The 9,891-nt window shown below is 38.3% G+C and overlaps 1 non-coding gene across 1 annotated transcript; it reads right to left on the reverse strand.

The window, feature by feature from the left end:
- Window positions 1-914: 914 nt before the first annotated feature.
- TRNAT-GGU lies at window positions 915-989 on the reverse strand. The gene has a single exon. It is a non-coding gene; the product is annotated as a tRNA-Thr (tRNA).
- Window positions 990-9,891: the final 8,902 nt, after the last annotated feature.

Consider the following 9,891-nt stretch of genomic DNA (forward strand, 5'->3'; position numbering starts at 1 on the left):
GACATTTCCTCATGTCAGTACATTGCTCTATAATGTTCTGTCATTTGCATACACTATACTTCAAATAATCAATCCTCAAATTGATGGATAATTGGATTATTTCTAAAATTTTATTAGTGTAAAGAATACTGAAATAAACATTCATTATTTTTTTTTGAGGGGGAGCAATGCTGGCCAGTATAGGGATACGAACCCTTGACCTTAGTGTTACCAGCACCACGCTCTAACCAAGTGAGCTAACCAGCCAGCCAAACATTCATTCTTTTTTTTTTTTTTCCTTTTTGTCTTTTTTCGTGACCGGCAATGGATCGCAACCCNACTGAGTTAGGAGCCTCAGGTATATATATTCTGTAGCACCCTCTGCATCTATCATAATAATGATTATATTCTGTTATAATTTGCTAATCTGTAGACTCTATGAGGGTGGGAACCATATTTGCTTACTCATCACTGTATCTGCAGTACTTAAGACATGTTGCACATAGTAAAAGCTCTGGAAATATTTATTGAATAAATAAATAAAATGAACATACATTATTAAAAATTAAGATAATATAGAAAGTTATAAAGAAGGCAAAAATCATGGCTAATCCCATCACTCAGACATAATCACTATCAATATTTTGGTGTATATCCTTCCAGGCATTTTTATTTTTTCCTCCCTCAAAAATGAGATCTTATTTTATGAACCATTCTGTCATATTTTTGTTGTTTTGTCACTTAACATTAAATCTGTTATTATGGACATTTCCTCATGTCAGTACATTGCTCTATAATGTTCTGTCATTTGCATACACTATACTTGAAATAATCAATCCTCAAATTGATGGATAATTGGATTATTTCTAAAATTTTATTAGTGTAAAGAATACTGAAATAAACATTTATTCTTTTTTTTTGAGGGGGAGCAATGCTGGCCAGTATAGGGATACGAACCCTTGACCTTGGTGTTACCAGCACCACGCTCTAACCAAGTGAGCTAACCAGCCAGCCAAACATTCATTCTTGAACACACATATTTCATACATTCATGCTTTATCATGACGCAACTGACAGCTAGAACAGGGCTGGCATACAGGATGCAATCATAAACTAAGCAGATAGGTAGATTAACAAACAAATAAGGGGATCGGCTGTCAATTGAGAGGCATAATAAACTTGTGGTTGAGAGGTCACCTCTGGAAGCAGTAGACTTATGCTCAAATCCCAGCTCTAGCACTTTCTAGCAATTACTAGCTTTTTTCCTAGCTTTGGCATCCCTCTCTGTACAAATGAAGATAATGATTGTACCAACCACAAAAGACTATTTTGAGAACTGAGTAAGATATTGCAAGTCAAGTGTGTCCGCAGAGCCTGGAACACTGTAGTACACAATAAACATTAACGGGTNGCATACAGGATGCAATCATAAACTAAGCAGATAGGTAGATTAACAAACAAATAAGGGGATCAGCTGTCAATTGAGAGGCATTATAAACTTGTGGTTGAGAGGTCACCTCTGGAAGCAGTAGACTTATGCTCAAATCCCAGCTCTAGCACTTTCTAGCAATTACTAGCTTTTTCCTAGCTTTGGCATCCCTCTCTGTACAAATGAAGATAATGATTGTACCAACCACAAAAGACTATTTTGAGAACTGAGTGAGATACTGCAAGTCAAGTGTGTCCGCAGAGCCTGGAACACTGTAGTACACAATAAACATTAACGGGTAGTTTTGTTTTATTTAAAAAATTTATTATAGGAATAGAAATTATGATTAGAATAGAAATTCTGCAAGGTCACAGGAAGAAAGAGCTTCTCTTCACACTCTGAAGAGAAGAGAACAAGCTCTAGTGAGGAGAAAGAAAGGAGATAATAAAAAAAGTTTTTAAAAAATTATTCTCTTTCAACTGTCATATTCTCTGTGGAAATGGTGCTCTCTTTTCTGTGTTGATAACCATACCTTTCAGAATGTTCAGGGTTGTTCAATTTTTATAATTTTATTCTTTTTGATAAAGTTACTTTGTTAATTTTATAACTTAACATGAGGGCCGTCCCAGTGGCGCACTGCTACAGTGCGCCGCTTGGGAGTGCAGCGGTGCTCCCACCGAGGGTTCGGATCCCACATACAGACCGGCTGCTCACGGGCTGAGCGAGGTGCGGGCGCAACACCGAGGGTTGCGATCCCGTTGCCGGTCCCGGTCCGGTACGGGCGTGACACTGAGGGTTGCAATCCGTTGCCGGTCACGAAAAAGACAAAAAGGAAAAAAAAAATAACTTAAAATGAGCTAATATTTATAACTTCCAAAAGTTTATATATATATTTGTGTGTGTGCCTATGTATATGTATATATTAGAAAAAAAGTTAGACACAAATTAGAAAAAAAATTTTGTCCTAATATTGATGTTTTAAAGACATATGTTTGTTTGGCAATTGTTCCAATTTGTAATATCTCTTCCACTGTTGCTTTAGATGTTATTTAAATTAACTCTTGTGTAATTTAAATTTCTTATACCCCAATTAGATTGTATGCTCTTTGAGAATGGTAACTTGTATACATCTTTGTGTCCTCCAAAACACTCAAAATCATTCCTTTTATCTGTAGTTCTTAAGAAAAAATAAATGGTTGATTTGATACATAGCTTTGGCGATGTTGCTTAGGAATAAAACTTTGCTAAAGGTTTGTGTAATGACTATGTGGAAGCCCTCTGAAAAGTCATGTATGAAAAGAAGAAAACTATGCTTATGATTTCTGAAAGTTTAGAATCTCCCCCTTCTCATCTAATAACTTTTTGAATGTCTTTAGACACTAGTAAAAACAAAACCAGTATGCTTGTGGCGCTGTGGTTTTGAAAGCATAATGCTATTTTTTTTTTAAATGAAAATGCACTTCACCGGTAGCATTTATTTTCCAAGGCTGCAATTACAGAGAAACACTCGAGAAGTACCAAAACTTCCAAATCTAAGGCAGCAGTAACATGACCCAGATTCACCTAAATTAGCTCAGGAAACTCAGACTGTGATAACTCAGATCTCCTTAAAGACAGAAAAGTTAAAACAAAACAAAACCCTCCACATTTTAGCACTTTTTCTTTTCTTTTTTTCCTTCATAGACTTCAAGATTCAAGTGGAAAAATTTGCCAGGATGGGTGGGACCTCAATGGTCTGACTCACTGTGGTTAGATTCAGAATGCCAGGGAAAACTGGCTTCAGACCCTAGTTAGGCGAACATTGTAGCTGGTTTTGCTGACCTTTTCCTATTAAAGTCAACATGATTAGAAAATGTGTAAACAGGACAGGTCAGTGGAGGCCCCCTTTTGATTTTTCAGTCAAAGATCCCCAACCCTCTATGGCTGTAGCATCTTCCATTTTGATTCTATGTATGAAGCCAAACTGCAAGCATTTCACCAGTGTAACCTCTCCTTCTCTGAATGGTCCTCTCATTCCCCCAAGAAACTTGGAATCATTGGAGTTATCTTGGCTCTGTCACTTTATACCTGTACATCTTTTGGTACCTATACATCTTTTGCGCAAGTTATTTGAGTCTTGGTCTCTTCACTGGTATAATGTTTATAATAATAATATCAATCTCATAAATTAGGAAAACGAACTGAAATTAGCTGAAATAAAATATGTTAAATATCTAGAAAAGTGCCTGGTGTATAATAAGCACTCAGAGGCAACTATGTCATTATTACCTGAGTCCTCTCCCCTGCCCATCATTTGCCACCTCCACCCATGCTAGTGGCTCTCGGTAAGAGGCCCTTCCCTCTTTCTTGAATAAAATTAGACATTTTCTCCCAAGATCTCAGAGTACACAGTCCATATCTCTATGAAGTCACCTATCATCTTATTTTGTAATTAATGCAATGTCTGTACTTCCAAATAGACTATAACTATCTAAAGGCAGGAACAGTATCTTAAAGTGGTCGAGTATTTGTTGCATGGATAAGTTAAATAAGAATGGATTCCTGGCTGCTCATCCTAGGCCTGTATCCCTTTGACACCTTCTTTAAGCCTTGGAGGAGCTGACCCTTCTCTGGCACAAAACCTTTAATGTGTCCCTTCCTGTCTCCGAGTACAGATACCCATGATTTATCCCAAGGCTACCAAATGCATGTTATAAACTTTACAGACAAGGTCACGTTATTTAGTATTTTGCCATTTTTAGAGTGGGGCATTGGAATTGTTCCTATCCTACCTATATTTTTTCCAACCAATATCTCTACTAATTTTTGAATCCTTTTGTGGAGGCTCTTTGTATAGCAGGTGCCGTCATTCAAAGTCTACAGATGGATGAATGGATTAATATTAAGAGTGAACAAACATGTGAACACAACACCGCTTGGTTTACTTGCAATGACTTTCTGATGAAGTGTGTCATAGCCTCGTTATTTACTTATTTACATATAGGTGAGAGAGATTTAAAATATGTCCACTGGCCTTTTCTCTGCATCCTGGTTTCTGCCAATGATTCCCAGCATTGAGAAGTAAGGACTAGGCCTGAACTCTAAGAGTAAAGGACTTAGGACTCTATATCTGAAAGTCAGCTGACCCCTGCTCATCACCCAGATCAGCTCATTATTTTGCCTCTCCCACCGCATCCAGCCGTTCATCCCTTCAGTGACAGTGATACCCCTCACTTCTGTGTTTCTAAACACNTTTTGATTTTTCAGTCAAAGATCCCCAACCCTCTATGGCTGTAGCATCTTCCATTTTGATTGTATGTATGAAGCCAAACTGCAAGCATTTCACCAGTGTAATCTCTCCTTCTCTGAATGGTCCTCTCATTCCCCCAAGAAACTTGGAATCATTGGAGTTATCTTGGCTCTGTCACTTTATACCTATACATCTTTTGCGCAAGTTATTTGAGTCTTGGTCTCTTCACTGGTATAATGTTTATAATAATAATATCAATCTCATAAATTAGGAAAACGAACTGAAATTAGCTGAAATAAAATATGTTAAATATCTAGAAAAGTGTCTGGTGTATAATAAGCACTCAGAGGCAACTATGTCATTATTACCTGAGTCCTCTCCCCTGCCCATCATTTGCCACCTCCACCCATGCTGGTGGCTCTCGATGGAGAATGAAAGAAAAGAAAAACTGTTGTGTGTTCAAAATTTTGCCCTCTTCATACTTTTCCCTGCATCAACATAAATGATAATTATTTTCACTTGTTAATTGACCAATTATGTTTTGATTCCATAATATGCCAGTATTTGCATTTTTAGTCTTTTACTCTGGAATCAAAGGATTTTTTTTTTCTCTAGAATTTCATACATCAGAAAACATTTTAGAAGTAATCACATTACTGATTGGTTACTTCTGACTGATTAAGTACCTTTAATATTAGTTCTCTCCTATTCTAACTATCCTTCCTTGCCTCTCTCTAGTCCAGTCTCTCACTGGCTCAATCCATGAGTACATCCCTTTTTATTTCCCCCAGATTTCCCCTCTGTCTGGAATTATGTTGTACTCTCCTCTGACTAGTAAAGTCTAACATAGCTTTGGAGACCTTGCTCAATGTGAAGACCCATGAGAGGTGTCCTCTGGTAAGCCCATGCTAGTGGCTCTCGGTAAGAGGCCCTTCCCTCTTTCTTGAATAAAATTAGACATTTTCTCCCAAGATCTCAGAGTACACAGTCCATATCTCTATGAAGTCACCTATCATCTTATTTTGTAATTAATGCAATGTCTGTACTTCCAAATAGACTATAACTATCTAAAGGCAGGAACAGTATCTTATTTAAAGTGGTCGAGTATTTGTTGCATGGATAAATTAAATAAGAATGGATTCCTGGCTGCTCATCCTACGCCTGTATCCTTTTGACACCTTCTTTAAGCCTTGGAGGAGCTGACCCTTCTCTGGCACAAAACCTTTAATGTGTCCCTTCCTGTCTCCGAGTACAGATACCCATGATTAATCCCAAGGCTACCGAATGCATATTATAAACTTTACAGACAAGGTCATGTTATTTAGTATTTTGCCATTTTTAGAGTGGGGCATTGGAATTGTTCCTATCCTACCTATATTTTTTCCAACCAATATCTCTACTAATTTTTGAATCCTTTTGTGGAGGCTCTTTGTATAGCAGGTGCCGTCATTCAAAGTCTACAGATGGATGAATGGATTAAGATTAAGAGTGAACAAACATGTGAACACAACACCGCTTGGTTTACTTGCAATGACTTTCTGATAAAGTGTGTCGTAGCCTCGTTATTTATTTATTACTTTACATATAGGTGAGAGAGATTTAAAATATGTCCACTGGCCTTTTCTCTGCATCCTGGTTTCTGCCAATGATTCCCAGCATTGAGAAGTAAGGACTAATCCATGAACTTTGGCCTGAACTCTAAGAGAAAAGGACTTAGGACTCTATATCTGAAAGTCAGCTGACCCCTGCTCATCACCCAGATCAGCTCATTATTTTGCCTCTCCCACTGCATCCAGCCGTTCATCCCTTCAGTGACAGTGATACCCCTCACTTCTGTGTTTCTAAACACCTCTCCACCAACATGTAAGCAGACTATCTTTCAGAGAACACTCCACACGGCTTTGAGGAGCTCTGCAGCTCTGTTTACCCTTTCTGCATGGTAGCAGATTCAAAGGGTGAAAAAAAGAAGAAGGGGTTGGGGCGTTACCACCCTCACTCCCACCACCGGCACCACACAGCTGTTCAGACTCTTAGTCTTCAAAAGCCACTTAATATTCCTGCAAACGCTCTGTGTCTTTTAAAAAAAAACAGTATCCATGACAACTCTAAGCAAAAAAGACCAAAAGTAGGCTGATTAATTCTTAGGCATATGTTATGTGGAACATATTCTTTGCCCACAGGAATAGCTGATGGAATGTACATTAAGTCTTAGTGAAACATTTCGGTTTACCAATTGAGGAAAGACAGTGTAAATTCATATCAACACAACCTTTTTTGAAAATGGAATTTTATTGTTTTATGTCAAAAGCTATCAATTCAAGAATGAAAGAAACTCATGTATTTTATGGCCTGTTTACACATAATGCATGTGTGGCCTGCTCCCTGGGTATACTCCAGGGGGCACCAAAGAGCTGTTTCTTTTTTTAGAACACAGTGGTGTAAGAAATTCTGGGTGCCTCTTTCAGGCCATAAAAATCCCAGTAGGCGGGTTCTATCACACAGACTTCCTGGGATCAATCGAGCTAGCAGGGAGATGGGGATCTGTATTACTATATCAGTTATTATTCTTGGCCACCTATAAGGATAAACACAACAAGAGGCAGAACACTTCATTTTTTCAGGAGTTTCAAGCAATATTGCCAGATTCCTGCTGAGAAGCAAATGGCTGTGACTAAACACCTCACACTGCAGACAATACTCAGATACGTGGAGGGGTCCAAGCTAGTAACAGAGAATTTAATACTAGCTGACTGAACTGGGACTCCTGGGCTCACTATGTTGCAGCTACAGATTCTCAGGGTGTCATTTAAACTTTCTGACGTTATCTGAGAAGTGAACCAGGGATACAAATGGTAAAACAGAATTTGCTGGCACAGGCAATTGTCCATAAACCACAGCCCCCAGCACACAGCTAACAGAGCATATGCTTATTGGGACCTGTGCTCTTGAAAGAGACACCATTATAATAACAATGCCTGTAATCCAGACTAATCCATGTGTCATATTTTTATAAGACATCACTATTCCATAGTACTCCTTCTGAGGTAGCAGTGATCCACCCACATGTCTTACCTTCTCAAAGTCTCGAAGAGCCTGGGTCTGCACCTGAGGGGGTTTCTCAAATGCTCTTAAGGAGTGTGTCTGCCCGAAGGAGACTTTTTCACCACTTCTCCAGGTCTGTGACTGCACTGGAGGGCCTCGATCTTTAATGTCACTAAGAAAAGCTGTCAGTGAAACAAAACAACAACAAAAAAAGTTTTATCTAATAATGGCATTACTATCATTCTAACTGGCACATTCCAGCAGAATTTGGTTTCTAGGCCACATAGAAACAGTTCACATACAGTAGCCTATGGTAGATCATATTAATAATGGTCCGCAGTGAACCAAAATAGTTTGTGTCCATGCCCCTTGGTAATATGGCGTTCATATTCCTCCCATCAAGTAGTGGTGTCTATTTCCCAACCCTTGAATCTGGATTGGCTATGTGGCTTGCTTTAACAAAACAAACTCACTGTGTGAGTTCCAGAGACTAGGCCTTGAGAGGCCTTGCATTTCTGCTCTTCCCTTCTTAGCACCACAAGACCATCATGCTGTGAGGAAGACTGGTCTACCCTCCTAAAGGAGGAAAGGCCAAGTTCAGGGAAATGAATATGTCCCAGCTGACAACCATTCACCAGCTGTCAGACATGTAAACAAGCCTGTCTTGGACCCCCAGTCCCAGTAAAACCATCAGAAGATTGTAGCCATTTGATCCCAAGTGAGTCCAGCAGAAAAAAATGCCCAGTTTGCCAAAACAGAATTGTGACATAATAAATCATTGTTGTTTTAAGATAGTAGTGGGCAAACTTTTTCTTAAAGCCCTTGCAGGCTATATTGTCTCTGTCACAACTACTCAACCCCATTCTTACAATGCACAATGCACAATGCAAACATAGACTATGTGTAAATGAATGAGCATGACTGTGTTGCTATAAAACTTTATTCATAAAAACTAGCTGTTGGCCCATGGGCTGTAGTTTTCCACTAAGTTTTGGGGGTAGTTTGTTACATTAGAAGAAAAAAAATCAAGCTACTAGCTAAGAAATATTTGTACAAATTTCTCTACAGATAATTTTCCAGGTTACTATTTAGGAATAACAACAATTATAAAAACCATCTTTAAAGGACACTACGGGTTACAAAATAGTTTCACATGAATTATTTCATTTATGAATTCACTGCAATTAGTGAAATAGACACATTTAATTATTAAGCCCATTTTACCAATGAGTAAATAAAGGTTCAGAAAGTTTGCTTAACCAAGATCACATTGTTAAAAAAGTGGCAGAACTAATGCTATGTTCTCTTCATTAGTCTCTCTTAGCAATATACTAAACCTGTGTCATTTTAGCAACTAAGTGGATTGTAATAGATCTAAGAGTCAGGGGGAAACAGGTAAGGGGCAGAGACTCTATTATCCCATTAACCAATGTAAGCATTGCTCTGGGAGAACCTTGTGACACCTAAGCTGCTATTTACCCCATGCCTGCTTTTGAGAAATAACATGGTGAGAGGATAAGAAATTAGGGCCTCAGTCAAGCACAGGTCACAGAGGACCTCAGAATGAGGTGGGATGGGGTTATAGACTCAGATAGAAGACATAGAAAACTACATCTTTTCTTCACTGATCAAAAGAAACAATGAGCCTTCATTACTTAACTACTTTTTTTAAAATCAGAAAGAATAATAGCCATCACATTACATTGACCTCCATAGACAGCATCAGAGCAAGTAAGAACAAAATGGGCACTGGGTGAGTCTGTGCCTTGTGGAGGAAAAGTTAACTAGATATATGGGCAAAGGAGATCTTAAAGAGCCAAGAGGTAAAATATCATTGTATGCTTTTTTCCTTCCTTCCTTCCTTCTTTCTGCAAATGTGCATAAGGAGCACAAGAAAAAATACCCAGATGTTTTACTCGATTTCCCAGAATTTTTTTTAAATGCTCAGAAAAGATGAAAATCCATGTCTGCTAAAAAGAAAGAAAAATTTGAAGATAGGGTGAAGGTGAACAAAGCTCATTATGAGAGAAACAGAGAGAGAGAAGAGAAGTCAAGTTCAAGGGTCAATGAACCAAAGAGGTCTCATTCAGATTTTTTCTTGTTTTGTTCTAAAAATGGCCCCAAATCATAGGAGAACATCCTGGTCTATCCATTGGTGATATATGGTAAAGAAACAGAGAAAAAAAGAATTATCGCTGCAGGTAGTATATAG

This window comes from Galeopterus variegatus, unplaced genomic scaffold, assembly GCF_000696425.1.
Source record: "Galeopterus variegatus unplaced genomic scaffold, G_variegatus-3.0.2 Scaffold2798, whole genome shotgun sequence".
NCBI classification, from domain to species: domain Eukaryota; kingdom Metazoa; phylum Chordata; class Mammalia; order Dermoptera; family Cynocephalidae; genus Galeopterus; species Galeopterus variegatus.